This window comes from Spermophilus citellus (assembly GCF_964194105.1).
Source record: "Spermophilus citellus genome assembly, chromosome: 16".
Taxonomy (NCBI): domain Eukaryota; kingdom Metazoa; phylum Chordata; class Mammalia; order Rodentia; family Sciuridae; genus Spermophilus; species Spermophilus citellus.
The window spans coordinates 39,953,188-39,969,577 of record NC_138196.1 but is presented as its reverse complement, the minus strand read 5'-3'; positions in this window follow the sequence as shown (position 1 = coordinate 39,969,577).

Sequence of the window (16,390 nt, the reverse complement as noted above, 5' to 3'; positions counted from 1 at the left end):
TATCCTCTTTAAGGTTCCATTCCACCTGTCTAGGGTGTTCCTTGAGTTCTTTATATGACCATTTTTCTGATGACTCTAGGTCCTCCTGAATATTTAGGCTGTCCTGCATTGTTTGTACTCCTTTTCTTCCTTGCTTTTTGAAGCTGCTCATGTTACTTCTTGTTCTGTTTGACTGATGAGTTACTGTTTACTCCTATAAATTTATTAGATGCTTAGGAGGAAAGGTATTAGAAGGGAAGGGAAGAAGTCACTAAAGAGAATGAGAGTAAGCAGGTAGAATTCAAGGAAGGGGGGATTAGATAATTGAAAAGAAATGAGAAGACAAAAGAAGAAAAAAATAGGAAATAAAAAAAGAAAAAAAAATTAAAAAAATAATAAAAAAATTAAAATTAAAATTAGAAGAAAAAAGAATTTTAAAAAATTGTAAAAAAAATTTTAAAAAACAAGAAAGAAAAATGAAAATGAAAGAAAAACCAAAATCAAAAAAAAAAGAAAGAAAAAAAAAAACTAATAAATGCAGTCTTAGAGTTTGATTAACTTCTCTTCCAGTAGGTGGCGCTGTGCCCACCAGGTCAAGTTTCTCCTGTCAATACGCAAGAACCAATCACTGTGCAGCAGCTCCTCCCAGACTGGGCAAGTCTCCAATCCTGAGTGCCTAGGGCCTCCTCTTGTGTCTAGTCACTTCCCACTTTTCCTCTAGCCAGGCCCCTCTCACGGGTGCCACCACAATACTGGCTACACGCCAGGTCTGCTGCTCCCGGGAGCCCTGTTTTCATGAAGGACTGGGCACACTCTTCCAGTTTGCCATTCCCTCAGACCCTAAGTTTGTAGAGCTTGGGGCTGAGAATCCTCAGCGAATTTTACTTGCCCTCCGGTAGCCACTCCCCCGGTGGTTTCTCCTTTTGTATTGACTGATACAGTATCCTGATTACAAGGTTATATTGCCTTGTCTTAATTCATTGTATATAATAAAAACTGGTGAAATATAAAATCAAAGTACCATGTAATAAAGTACTAAGTGATGTTTTGATGTACACATATCTTGTATAATGATGATTACTGTAATCAAGCTAATTAACATATACACTCATGTGTGTGTGTGTGTATGTGTGTGTGTGTGTGTGTGTGTGTGTGTGTGTGTGTCTGTGTGTGTGGTGAGAACACTTAGGAGCACCACATTCTAAGCATACAACAGAGTGTTACTCACTGTAGGGCTTGGCTGTAGGTTAGATGTCCAGAATTAACTCATCCTGCATCACTGAAACTTGTACTCTTTGGGTAACAACTCCTGTTTTCCTAAACCCCAAGCACCTGGCAAGCACCATCCTGCTCTCTCCTTCTAGAGAGCAACTGGCTTTGATCCCACACTTAATGTCATATAGCACGATCTTCTACATTTGCATAATTCACTTAGAACATTGTCTCCTAATCTCATTAGGGTTTCAAATGACAAGATTACCTGCATTTTGAAGGCTGAATAATGCTCTGAGTGTCAAATGGTTGGCATGTTTTGTACGTGGACATAACCCTCAAACACCAGTTAAGAAAATTAATGAGATTTTTTTCAGAAGTGATTTACAAAACAACATTACATTTATTTATTTTTGTACAAAGATTAAACTCAGGGTTGGTTACTACTGAGCCCTATCCCAGCCCTTTTTCTTTGTTTATTTATTTTTATTTTGAGACAGGGTCTCCCTAAGTTGTTTAGGGACTTGCTAAATTGCTGATACTGGCTTTGAACTTACAATCCTCCTACTTCAAGCTGCAAAGCTCTGGAAAGCAGTATAGAAATTCTTCAGAAGACTTGGAATGGAAGCAACATTTCACCTAGTTATCCCACTCTTTGGCATATACCCAAAGTACTTAAAATTGGCATATCATACTGATGCAGCCACATCCATATTTATAGCAGCTCAATTCACAATAGCTAGGCTATGGAACCAACCTAGGTGCTCTTCAACAGATAAGTAAAGAAAAATTTTTACACACACACACACACACACACACACACACACGAATATTACTCATCCATAAAGAGTGAAATTATGACTTTTACTGGTAAATGGATGCAACTGGAGACTATCAAACAAAATGAGATAAGCCAATTCCCCAAAAAACAAAGGTTGAATGTTCTCTGATATGCAAGTGCTGATGCACAATAAGGGGGTTAGGAAAAAATAGAAGATCATTGGATTAGACAAAGGGTAATGAAGGTAAGGGAGAAAGGATGGGAAAAGGAAAGATTAGAATGTATCAGGCATACCTTTCCTATGTTCACATATGAATACATGACCAGTGTTAATCCACATCATGTACAACCCAAAATATGGGAAGTTATACTCCATGTATGTATAACGTGTCAAAACTCATTCTACTGTCACATATAACTAAAAAAAAGCATTTTAAAATTCATCTTCTAGAGGCTTTACTGGGGCCTATTCTGGATCATAAGGTGGGCAGTACATGGAAGAGTGGTGTCAGAATGGCTCAATAAGCATACGAGGAATTGTGTTGTCCATGACAGGAGGGGGGTCTGTGCACATAGTCAGTTGCTTGCCTGCTGGACCCCATTTTGCATTGCCATGCCAGTCTGCACAAGCTTACTGGGCTCATCTCTCCTAGCTGTCACGTATGGGAGAGTTGTTCCTCAATAAAGAGTGGGGGCATCAGAAGTACTTCCACTGTGGGTGGGGACATATGGAGTAACAGTGTCCTAGAAACCTCCTTGGTGCCAGGGACTGTTGCAGTGGTCAAGCAGAGTCTTCTGGGCAACCAAGACACCTGCAGGGACCGAATCAGGGGGTGATAGAAGCAGCATTGTGTGGGGTGGGACATGGTTTCCACAGATAATCTTACTTCCAATAGTCCCAAAGGTGTGGACAGTGTCCCAGCAAGGATGCAGGGATGGTGGCAGCTGCCACATCTAAGCCGTGTCAAGGTTCCACAGGATGATAGCAGCTGGCTACCTGGCTGAGTGACAGGGTGTTGGCAACTGTAAGTCCATCATGTTGACCACTGTACTGGACAGGAGAAGATGGGGAGCATGTTGTGGCAGTGACAAACAGACACCTGTCCCTTTGTTTCCCGCCTTTCCAGAGGGAATGGGTTTGTGCCCTCTGGAGCAGGTGCTGTGGCCCCACCTCTGATCCTTAGCCTGCCTTCTCCATTTCCTGATCCCAAGGTGGAAGCAACAGGAAGAACACTGCACACTTTCAATGTGGTGTAGAGAGAAGGATGTGTATGTACTTTGGTCAGGATGAAAGGGAACTCTTCCCAAAGAAAATATACTTATTTTACCTGAAGTAACATCACAGTCAGGCACCATTACTGGCTCAAGGATTCTGTGGGACAGTTCCAGGGACCACTGTAATGGCTTTCTAACTTGATAGTATGGTGGGAACTATGGAGGAAAAATTGACTAGAGCTATCTGGGGGTAACTGATGGTGGTTTGACTCTGGATGGCTACAGTCATGTCCAGTAGAACCGTAGAGACACTTTTGGAGCCAAGTGGAATGACTGCCTAAGTAACCCAGAGGAAAGCAGCCTCAGAATGACCCTCTGGAGGGTGAGAATAACTGTGTGGTGGGTGTGGGAGAAGAAGCAGCACAGAGTCAGGAGGAGCCTAAGCTCAGACCAAGTGGGGGTGGGGGTCTCTTCACCCTGGAGCCTTCCTTTGACCAACCGTCTTGGCTCAAGTCCTTTCTGCCTCAAGCGTTCCAGCCACAAGTCACAAGGGGTAAACTCCAGTTCAGCCTTTGGTCGAAGGAGGAGCTGGCTTCTCAGCCAAGCTGCTCTGTGCAGACTAGCGTTGGACTAGTGTGGACTTCTGCCTAGTGACGAGCCCCAGTGCCCTCCATGTGCAGCCTTTTGACCAAGTGCGGTGGCAGGCTGCGCCACAGGGCCCTGGTGGCCCATCAAACTCCCCTCCGCCTTGTCCGGGAGGCTCCCTCTCCTCACAGGGACCACCCCGCTGCACCTGCCGCTCCCCCCAGCCCTGCCAGCAGGCGTTTCCTCCAGGATCCCCGACCTCGGGGCCTCCTGCTGCTGGCAGGGACAGAGGCCCGCTCCTCTATCGGGGGATCCTGCTGCCCGCGTCCTGGGGGTCCTTGCGCAAAAAGCCAGTGCTATCCCGGAACAACTCGCGCATGTTGGGACCCTTGACAGCAGTATGGGTCGCCCCTCCTGGGCGCAGGCCACTCCTCCTGCCTTCAGTTCCTCAGCTCATCCACCAAGCTGAGGGGCCCCTGACAGCTGCTCGCTGCCCTGTTGGTACGTCTAAGGAAGCTGAGCTCAGGGCCCAGGAACAGGTAAAAAAAGCAAGATCCATCAGGAGGAGGAGGAGGAGAAGGAGGAGGAGCACAGCAGCCAGCCCAACACAGACTGAGATCTCTGAGAAATGTGGTCCTAGGCAACAGCAAGAATATTGGGTTCCCTAAATATGATTCAGAAATAAAGATATATGTATTATTTTTTAGAATAAAAGGGACTTCATCCCAATCAAAATGTCCTTATTTTGCCTGAAGCTAATATCAAAAAGTTAGGCACCATGACTGGTCCTGATTTCTGTTGGACTGTTCTTCCATACACCATTCTATTGGTTTTCTAAAATTAGAATATGCTGGAAATTATTGAGAAAACCTGAGTTGATCAGTTCAGGAGTAATTGGTGTCAGTTTTGATTGGGTAATTGATAAATCTAGATGACTACCTCATGTCAAACAGAAGCCATACAGATATTATTTGGAGTCATGTGGTATAAACATCTAAATAACCAATAAGAAAGCAGCCCCAGAATAACACTCTGAAGAGATGAGAATCATTTGGTGGAAAAAGAAGCATCGCAGAGTCCCAAGGAGCTCTACACTCAGACTAGCAGTGGACATTGGGTCTTGCTCCCTTTCCTGGGGGCCTTCCTCTGACCAACCAGGCTTGTCCCCAAGCCCTTTCTCCATCATACTTTCCAGCCAGAAGTCACAATAGGTGAACTCAATAGTGCACCTTTGGTCTCCAGAGGAGTAGTTGTCCCAGCCGAGCTCCTTTGGTCTTGTCACTAGTGTCCAGTCAGATCTCACCAGCTGACCTGAATGGTCAGTCTTCTTAGCAAGCATGGTTAGGGCCAGGCCACCTGGCCCTTTTGGACCATCAAGCATGCCTGACCCACAATGCTTTGGCTCCATGGCAGGATCACCAAGTTGCTCCAGAAGCTGCCATCATATCTGTCCCCAGGCTGTTCCACCACGATCACCATCCTCCCAGGCCTGGTTCAGCTGCCTCACAGGCCTTCTCCTGCAGGTGCTGCCCTCCTCTTGGGATCCTGCTGCTGGTGTCCTGGGGTACCTCCCTCATAAAGCCAGTGCTGTCCTACACCAACTCGCAGATGTTTGAACCACCCAGAACAGTAAGGGTCCCTTCCTGCTTGCTGCAGACCAGTACTCCCACCTTTACCTGTTGATCAAGTCCATCAGGCTGTGCAGACCATGATATCCACCCAACCCCCTATCCCTCATTCAGAGGAAACAGAGCTGACAATCAAAGAGCAGCCTGAAGAATTAGTGGTCCACCAGGAGGAGGAGGAGATTTCCTGAAGGAAGAGACAGGCAGGAGGATCTGGAACTGGGTGCCCTGAGAATAGAGGAAGAAACATTAGTAAGGCCTCAGGAGACCCAGGGAGAACTCAGTTCTCTGGAACCCAACCTGTGCCTGGGGAAGGAAACACCTTTCAAGAGAAGACCCAGGACATTTCCAAGATCTTCCATGTGGGGGACCTGTCATCTGCAGCTCCCACAGACCTGCTGCAGGAGGGCTGCCCCTGGCTCAGGCTGATGCAGAGGCAGCAGTGCTGCCAGAGTCAGACCCCAGCTGCTCCTCACTTCCAGACAAGGGGCCCAAAGTAAGGCTGGAGAAACACCATCTGCCCAGCTCTCCAGGCTCCCAGGGCTCAAGCAAGGTAATGCATTGACAGAAGCATTTCTGTGGACCATCAGAGAGCTGTCCTCCAGCCAGAGCTTCTACCTGGAGGTCCAAAAAGAAGAAGCCAATGTCTATGGCCCTGCCAAAGAGCATATACATACGAAGGTCACTGTCAACTGGATTCTTATTAACAACTAGGTCACACACAGTTTCATCGACTCCGTTGTAGGAGTCCTTTACCAAGACAGAATAGTTTCCAAATTCTCCAAATTTGTATACCAGCCTAGAAGGATGAGATAAAAATATGTATATAGGTGACTGTATGACCAATGTGATTCTGTAACCTGTACAATCAGAAATATGAGGAATTATACCCCATTTGATTCAAATGTATGAATTGTCAAGATCATTGTACTGTCGTGTGTAACTAATAAAAAAATTTAAAAAATATGACAAATGGCTAGATTAGACCACAGACTTGGACTTTCCTAATTCATCAAGGGAAAATGATACCCCTTCCTGGGTACAGAACAGAAGAGAGAAAATATATTTAAGAGAGTAAAAACAAAACCCCATAAGAAAAAAAGCAGAGAGAAACTCAGACTTCAGTTAGATCACATCAAAGCAGAAATGAACCTACAGATTCTTTCTCTTCCAGAGTATCATTAATTTGCAGAATAGATCTGTGCTGGGTGACCTCTGCAATGCTGGGCTTCCCAGGTTTTCCACTCTGAAAAACATTTACCAGAAACTGAAACAAGCACTCTAAGGTAAATGCACAACAGGTAAACTGGGAGGGATTTTGTGCAGTGCTACAGATCTAACTCAAAACCCAGGGTCTTTAGCAGGAGAGGAAAGTTCTCTCCCACTGAGTTATACCCATTGCCCTGTTAGTGGATTTTTAGATTCTCTGGGTTGTTAGAGGACATGACTACACAAATGAAAATCCTATCATGAATTTTCCTTCACACTTACAAAAAACTTCTATATTTTAATTACATAAACTTACCTATTGTTTTATACTAAAACAATGACTGTATGAATGAATTAAACAATCTTTTCACAAATTAGCAATTCTGCCTACATTCCATCTTGCATCCTATTGTTTTATTTATTATTTAACAAATAAACTTCCATAATTCTATCTAACATACACTTTATAACACTTAATGGATGCCCCATATTTCAACAATCACTATAATTGTGAGTACTTGGGATGGTTTCAAAGCTCTTCTGTTTACCTTTTGATTTTTTTTGTTAAATAAATATGCTGTTTAAAATATCTCCACACAAGAGATTCTCTTTTTTTTAAATTCTAGCCCTGAGGTAAATTTTCAAGATTAAGATTACTGGATAAAAAGTAATCATTTTAATGATTCCTGTCCCGAGTGGTCAATAGTACACAAGTAACAAAAATATATCAATTTCTTATTAGTATTGGGTATTTGTCCATTTACTAGGTATCTATATCACAACACTAAGATTAAATTTTAAATTATCTAGAGATGAAATAAGTCAGTCTTTTGCTATTTTGTTTCCATGGTGTGAGCCATCAGACCTCAAGTTCTCCTGAACTTAATCTGAGAAGTGTCCCCATAAACTGTAATAACAAGTTTTAACCATCTCAAATATTTCTCCATTCTACTACTTCCATTTTCAACTCGTTATATTTTACTATTTTTAATTAAATTTTAAAAATTTTTATATAATCATACTAATCCGGCTTATTTCTTCTATTGCTTCATTAATTTAAAAATATTCTACTTTTTTATTTCTTTAGTTTGTAGGGTATACTTTTTACATTTAATCCCCTTGGAGTATTTGATAGATGAAATATAGTAATTTGAAATATCTTCCCCATAATTTTAGTGATAATACTTTTTATTCTTTTTTATTTGTAATTTCTAGAACTGAGTATTGAACCCTATGGCATGGTACCACTGAGGTACATCCTCATCCCTTCCTTTTTCTTTTCTTCTCTTTCTTTCTTTTTCTTTTTTTGGAGACAGAGTCTCACTATGTTGCACAGAATAGCCTTGAATTTACAATCCTCCCGAGAAAGTAGGATTACAAGCATGTACCACCATACCTGACTAAGAAAATCAATTTTTGAATCTTAAAGTTATCATCTTAAAAATATTCTGCTTTTTTGTTTTTAATATTTGTTGGAAAAATGTTAGACCATAATATTTTAAATTTCAGATGATATATTTATTGTAATTTCTTCTTTTTGTCTGAGCCTGTGATTGAGAACAGAGGACGGGTCCAGGAAAACAGAGGTCATGGACTCATTTGAATGACTTTCCTTAGAACCCAAAGGGCTAATATGAAAGACCACTCTCATCCCTCTTTTAGGGTTCCCCAGTGAAGAGTAGTTGTTTAGAGCCACCATCAAGCAGGCTGGCTCTGAGAGGTGCAGAGCCAGCTTCTCCTTGGCTTTGCAGAAGAGCGGGCTCCCACTGGTAGCTCAGGATCCTGGGACTGGGCGCCCAGACCTGGCTGCACAGGACAATTCTGCAGAGATCCTTAGAATCAAAACATCTTAAAAGACTCTGCCAACAAGCACATATTCCAAGCAGTGCCCTAACCCACAGGACCAACCCAGGAGCAATGCAGCGCTGGGAGAGGAGAATGGGGACTAGGGGAGAGATGGGGAAGTAGTTGGACAAGAGTCAAGGAAGGTTATTCCCAGGACAAAAAGCACCAAAGAAGAGCGCCAAGCATTTCTGACAATGGCTTCCCTGAGAATTTTTGGAACACTCTGGTGGCAGACAGCAACAAGCCAGCACCGCGAGCAACAGAGCAGTTGTCCCTAGAAATCTAGCTACTCTTTCTTTCTCTCTTCCCCACTAACCTAGTGCAGCCTGCACTGGACACCAAGGCCACTAGTTCCCCCAGAAAAGCAATGTCTCCATACACTACAGCACAGTCGTGCCAACCTGCTCCCTGAGAGAGCCTCAGGGAAGAACACTGGGTCGCAAAGACCAAAGTCATCTGTGCCAAGTGCAGTCCAGCTCAGTGTCCCGCGTCCCATGTGGCACAAAATCCAGGTCATCTCTTCTACTCTGTGACCACCTCACCTCAGAGGGCCACGAAAGTTTCCCCAAAATCCTTGCTCCCCGCCCAGACAAGGAACCAGCTCCACATGGCACAATCCAGGGGCTGGGGTCATTCGTTGGGGCTCCGGACGCCCAACCCACCTGAAAGCCACCAGGGACACTCAGCTGCAGAGAACTGGCCTTGGTCCGGCTCCAGAAGTGGCCAAGGAGAGAGGAGCAAGAGCGCCACAAAAGCAGGCAGTGCCACAGCAGCCAAATCCCTGTGGAGTTTAGGAGACTTTTCAAGCAGCTTTGCAAAGAGCTGCAGGGGGTGGCTGTGGAATCCACCAGGGAGTAGCAAGCTGGGCCTCCCAGGCTTAGGGCGGAGCCTCCACAGCTGCCCGCCAACACTCTTTCCTCTTCACAGAAACCAAACTACCTGGGGCCCAAAGGGTCTTCTGTGCCGCTGGCTGGCCACCGCCACAGCTCTGCTCACTTAGCAGAGGCTGCTTCTTAGTCGTGAGTTACTTTGCTTGGGGAGGAGCGGAGGCGGAGCCTCGGGCGACTTCACCCTGTGGACTCAGAAGGCTTCCAAGAAAGGCGGGCTCGGGCTCGGGCTCGGGCTCGGGCTCGGGCTCGGGCTCGGGCTCGGGCTCGGGCTCGGGCTCGGGCTCGGGCTCAGGCTCTGGTTGGGGCTGGGACACCCGCTGGATCTGGAGCTCCCGCTGGGCTCGGCTCAGGCTCGGGCTCAGGCTCGTGATGGGGCTCCGCTAGGTCTCGGGCTCTGCGCCGCAGCCTCATGAAGGAAAGAGGCACAACAGCATTGGCTGGGTGCTCAGTGCCCAGCGCCACTTGCTGCCTGTGTTGGCCGCCTAAGCCTCACGGTCCGCAGCCGCTCAGAGGTAGCAAGCGGGAAAGAGGATGCCGTGCAGCTTCACTGACTTTGCTGCTTGTTCTGAAACCTTCTGGCCCTTTCCCACTTCTCTGCTAATTCTCAAAGGGAATTAGCAAACTAACAATGATGTCTTCTCAATAAAAATTTGAACAAGTCAGTCCTTTTGTCTTTGGGGTCCTTAAGTAATGCTGGCCCATAGGAATTAAAATCATTTGAATGAAGATCATGTGTTTCTTCCATATACCAAAGTATCTGGCAAATATTAGAAACTTATTGAGTTTGCGTTTATTTGAAAGACTAAAAGAATATACCAATATCAATAGATCAATTAAAATTTTTCTAAGACTTTGAGAAATGACTTTATAAATTACATTAAAATCACTAATAACATTTAATTTAGTAGGCAGAATATTCTAGGGACATATTCCAATTTATGAAAATAATAACATAAATATCGAATAAATATGTATATTTGTGGGCACTATATGAGAGAATAACTCATGATCACAACAAATGAAAATCATGAAGAAAGTAAATTGTGAAATGGAAGAATGATTATTATAGAATGCTGGATAAAAAAGAACACAGAATTTTAGTGTAGGAAGATATAACTTCTAGAGAAGGATGGAAGTTTACAACAATATATTAATAGTTGTATTAATATAATTAGCAGTAGAGATAGAATTACAAAACTTTATATCTACCATTCTCTGTTTTCCTATTTGTGTGGTGTGTTTAGTAATAGCCTTTGAAAAGAGCACAGATTTACATTCTTACAGAGTTACTACATACTAACTCCAGTCATCAACTGAAACCTGCACTTGTCAAAAAAAAAAAAAAAGTTTTCTCTAGAATCTAGTTCTACCACACTTTAACATGTGTAATTGAAAAATAAGGTCTTAAGATCAACATAAGAGAGACATTTTTGGAGCCAAGTGGAATGACTGCCTAAGTAACCCAGAGGAAAGCAGCCTCAGAATGACCCTCTGGAGGGTGAGAATAACTGTGTGGTGGGTGCGGGAGAAGAAGCAGCGCAGAGTCAGGAGGAGCCTAAGCTCAGACCAAGTGGAGGTGGGGGTCTCTTCACCCTGGAGCCTTCCTTTGACCAACTGTCTTGGCTCAAGTCCTTTCTGCCTCAAGCGTTCCAGCCACATGTCACAAAGGCTAAACTCCAGTTCAGCCTTTGGTCGAAGGAGGAGCTGGCTTCTCAGCCAAGCTGCTCTGTGCTGACTAGCGTTGGACTAGTGTGGACTTCTGCCTAGTGACGAGCCCCAGTGCCCTCCATGGGCAGCCTTTTGACCAAGTGCGGTTGCAGGCCCAGCAAACTCCCCTCCGCCTCGCCCGGGAGGCTCCCTCTCCTCACAGGGACCACCCCACTGCACCTACCTCTCCCCTCAGCCCTGCTGCTGGATTGTTCTTCCAATGGTAATGTTCAGTTCTTTGTTCTCTCAAGAGCAATGCGTACCAATTGTAGCATAAAATATTTTGCTTAAAAATATTTTTCTATTACATAGAGCCTTTATAGTGTCATACACTCTGTGCAAAACATCACATCATGTTATGGAAGTTTCACAATTCTCTGAACTAGATATTATGAGTCCCATTTTACAGGTTCATAAAATGAGCTTAATGGAGGGAAGCTTCGTTACTTTTCTTCCAAAGACACTCAGTGGTAAGAAAGAGCAGAGGTGATTTCAAATCTGATTCCAAATCCATAATGATTAACCTGTATACTCCACAAACTTTACAACATGGACTTGCTGAAAAGAGGCTTATAAACTGCTTTATGAAGAGTTTGTAATTAGGCATTCAAAATATGCTACCATCCATTCGGTAACCATGTGTGCCAACTGTCTTGTAGGACCATGACAAGGAAATAACTTGTTGAAATTAATCATGGAATAAATATAGAGCAAAAAAATGCAAAGAAGAGATATTTTCACCGATTATTTAAAATTAGTATGAAAAGTACATTTTAAAAGGAATTAACAAATTGTAATAATATTCAAAATGCAATATTTGAGTCCTATTTGTGCTTAGCAAAAAGCTGTATCAACACTTTGTTTTCAAATACTTTGACTTTTCTGAGGATAAATTTAAATTTATTATTGTTAATGTTATTTAAACCATTGCTCCATTAGGCATCAGATATTTCAAACTATCTGATTTCCTCTTAAACACTAACCCTGTGCCTTCCATTTCTGATTTCATCTTCAGCATTAACCCTGTCCCTTCATTTAAAGGAAGTTCAGTGAAGTTCAATTCCCCCCAAATTACTGAAAAATATCAAATTCAATTTTTTTAAAGGTCTGAAAGAAACAAGAGTTTAGTAAGATGCCAACTTGGTTTCTGCTCCTCTCATCATTTCCTTGAAGGATCTTAACTCAGCTAACCATTTTAATTAGGCAAAGGTTTGTTGAATTTTGTTGATACTTGCCCTGAACTAGCTTTGAACTATGAATAAATATACCTGAGCAGCTAGCTATGACAGAGGGCAAGATGGAAGCACCCAACAGAAAATAATACGAACCAACGTTCTTTTCCCTGGAAGTGTCTTACTCTGATTTTTCTACTCCTTCTCATTTGCAGGCCCCATCTCCTTTGCCATAGGAATGAACTCACCACCTGGACTGGCCCATCAGAAAACTCAAACTTCCCCAAAGTACCAAAGAATTCAAGATGAAGACTTGTTCCATCTGGGGACCACCCAAGTCCTGCAGTGGCTGACTGCTATGAAAGAGAAATGTCTCTCCATGTGACATCAAGAACTAAACAAGCCAGGTATATATGCCAAATGTCTTCTTTGATATAAGGAGGGCAACAAAGAACAGAACAGGGAGGAAGAGCCTGAGAAGAAGATCACCATTAAATAGGGATGAGAGGGGGGAGGGAAAGGGAGATAGAAGGGAAATTGCATGGAAATGGAAGGAGACCCTCATTGTTATACAAAATTACATATAAGAGGAAGTGAGGGGAAAGGGAAAAAAACCAAGGAAGAGAAATGAATTACAGTAGATGGGTTGGAGAGAGAAGATGGGAGGGGAGGGAAGGGGGGATAGTAGAGGATAGGAAAGGCAACCCATATAATCCCTGGTGCATGGATGGCAAGTGCTCATAAATGGAGTGAACATGGTTCTGGAAGATGATACTTTCAGTACAGGCTGCCATCCTGCTTCATGAGCACCAAGTGAAAATGCCGTTGCCCAGTCTGTGCACATGTGGGGAGGAAAGGGAATTTTGTATTGTCATTCTCTAAATGAATACATAACCTTGCCAAATTGTCTGACCACCTTGTTTACTTTTGATCAAGGATCTCACAAAACTAATGATATAGAAAAGAAACCTTTGGTAGCTGCTACTATCCCTATATTCCTTGTGATGATACACCTCATATGCATAGTATGTGGCTTTCATCTGCAGTGTCTTAGGCATATCTGTTCTTGAGCAATATATCTGGTGCTGCAGAAAGGGAAACAATGAGACTGTTAATGCCCTGGGGTGCAGCTCAGTGGTAGAGCACCTGCCTGCCTTGCACAAGGCCCAGGTTTCAGTTCCCAGCCCCATAAAATAGAATGTTATGCTTATTGTAGACTAAGAACTTGAAAATAGATTTTCAAAGAGTAGATTGAAATCTGATCAGGGCCAATCACTCACCCCTGCCCACCCCAACTTCATTCTTCAACTGTACCCATTCTTCAACTGTGGACTGTGTCATATGTATATGCTTTTTATTTTTTTCAGGGCTGGGGATGGAACCCAAGACCTCGTGCATGCTAGGCAAGCACTCTGTCACTGAGCTACATCCCCTGCCTTGTACATACTTTTATTATCAAGCATTCTTGATGTCTGTACCTAATTCTAGGAAATATTTTTCATTTCTTTTTTTTCACATGAGCTCAGAGAGTCTTTCAAGAATAACCAAAACTTAAGTTTCAGTAGGTGAGGGCTTGGTAAACTTGGACATATAATTCTTGAAGTCTCCATGGAAACGTCAGTTCCCAACTCTTTTCAGACATGGGATCATTCTGCAGTCCCACTTCTTGCCTGGGGAGACCATAAACAAGAACATGGTTCCTAAGCTATAGAACTCAATGTGGTTCTGTTACAAAACACAGAGACTTGATTGGCCTTTGTCTTGGCACAGTAGCTCCAAGCTTGGAAGAAATACACCACAAGGAGACATTAGATCTTGCAGCATTATTTCATCTCATTTGTACATTTTCTCTGTGATTTTGCAATCTTAGAGCATCCAAATAAGAGGTGGTAAAAGTCAGGGTTATAGATTTCCTGCTGGCATTGTTACCGATTATGAAAATGGAAAAACAATATGACCTAGAATTGCAACATTTTCAAAAATACCATACTTTAAACATTTCTGTCAGGCCCCAAAGGAAAATTGTTTAATATGGTTTGGGTTTCAATTTGAGATGTCACATTGATGGACTGATATGGGTGGGAGGTTTGGGACTGAGGGTTATTTTGTTATTTACTAATAAATGAGATTACTTCATCACAAAAATATATCACAGCATTTCTTTTTAATATTTGGCTTAGAAAAAAATTGGTGCTCCCCAACAGATGACAAAGTCCAATTTCTCATGCTTTTGTAAAGATTATTTTTTTCCATTTGTTTTCAGACAGAAAGGAGACTGTTCTGAGCTGCTCCCCACATAGAATCTGAATTGCTTTTTGTCCCTATATGGAGTATTGTTTTCCTCTCGGTGACATATGCAATGTTCAAGTGAATTGGCTACTGAGACATGAAGCGATTCATGAGGTCCCCTGAACAATTTGCTCTGAGGACACATCATGTCCTCCTGCAGATCCAGAAAGTGCCCAGAATTCCATGAAAAATGTGTTGAAACCAGGCACCTTCATTGTAAATGGCACTACCTAGTCACCAAGCTGTGTCACCTCTTGCATTTAAAATGAACAGATATTATTTTTGCTCCGAACTGGATTGCAAAACATCTATCTTTTTTAGCTCTTCTTTGCCAGTTAAAATCACATGAACAACAATACCTGAGCTACTTGCCAGAGTGCCAGAAATATTTGTTTTCCAAGTCAAGCATGTAAAGTACTCAGAAGGTGAAGGATTTAGTCTGGCAGCATTGAAAGAATGGACTGGAAGGAGGGCCAGACTTTCAAGGTGTTGGTCACTAAGAACCAACCTGTTGTGGCCACTCTGCTTTCTCAGGGTGGGCCTGCAGTTAGAGAAAGCAGCTGTAAAAGGGTAATGGAGGTGTCGTAGTTTCTGAGTGACAGATCAGTATATATATATTTTTCACCCAGGTAACTCCCTGCTCCTGAACTCTGCCATGCAACCAGACCTGACAGTGAGCCGAACATACAGTGGTCCCATCTGTCTACAGGACCCGCTGGACAAGGAACTCCTGACAGAGTCCTCCCTCTTCAACCCTTTGTCGGACATCAAAGTCAAAGTGCAGAGCTCAGTCATGGTTTCTCTGGGAGTGCCTGAGAGAGCCGAGTGCCACGGCAAGAATCACTCTGGGACATTTCCCCATGGAAACAATTGCAGCTTTAGCACAATGCATCCCCGAAACAAAACGCCATACATCCAAAATCTGGCATCACTCCCCACAAGGACAGAACTGAGGACAACTGGTGTCTTTGGCCATTTAGGAGGGCACTTAGTAATGCCAAATACAGGTGGGTGGTAAGTGTGTGCCTGTGTACTTTCCAGAGTTTGTTTGAATACTTCATATAATTATATCCTGTCAAAGTCATTTTATGATGTTTATCATCCCTTTGTCAGAACAGAAATGCCACCACTCTACCGGTCTATTGGATTTACACAGCACACCAGGACCAAGGCTAAGATTAGGCTTTGTGGTTGTTATCTCAGAAAGTTTTAAATGCCTGTTAGAGTTGGTAGCCATATTAGCTGGAAGTGTCTAGGTAGTCCCCTGGGTTTAAGCCCCTTTGAAATATGTTACCTAGGGCATGATCAGGTAGCCCCAAAATCATTCTTTGGCATGACCACAACAAGTACCATGTTTATAGCTTTGCATGGCTTATATGCAAGTAGATAATTTAACACAATGACAGTCTCATTTCATCAGTAAATGACCTAATAAACACACTCAGTGTTCATAGACCTTGCTAAGCGTGTTACTTCATGAAGAGCGATGATGAATAATCATTGCAAAGCTGCTCCTTTGAATTACCACTTCAGTTACTGGGCTGTGTTGTAAGAACAATTAAGTTCCAAGTATTTTCTTTCTTTCTTTGGGTTGGAAGAGTGGAGATTTTCTTGAAGCTTTGCAGGACACATAAGGTGCCCAGCTCGGCTCACTTTTAAAATGACGTCCTAACTGTGGATTAGTTTTTGGAGTTGCAGCCTGGGACTTAAGTGGGTGGCAGAATTTCACTTTGTCCCCTGAGTCCTAAGCAATGAGAATTGGGTAGTGTGCTGAGTCACAGGGTGTCTGGCTGAGAGGGATGGGGCCATTGGATCTGCAAGCATCGTTAGATTAGCACAGATTCAAGGCTGTGGCAGGTTTCTCTCTAAAGTAAAGCTAAC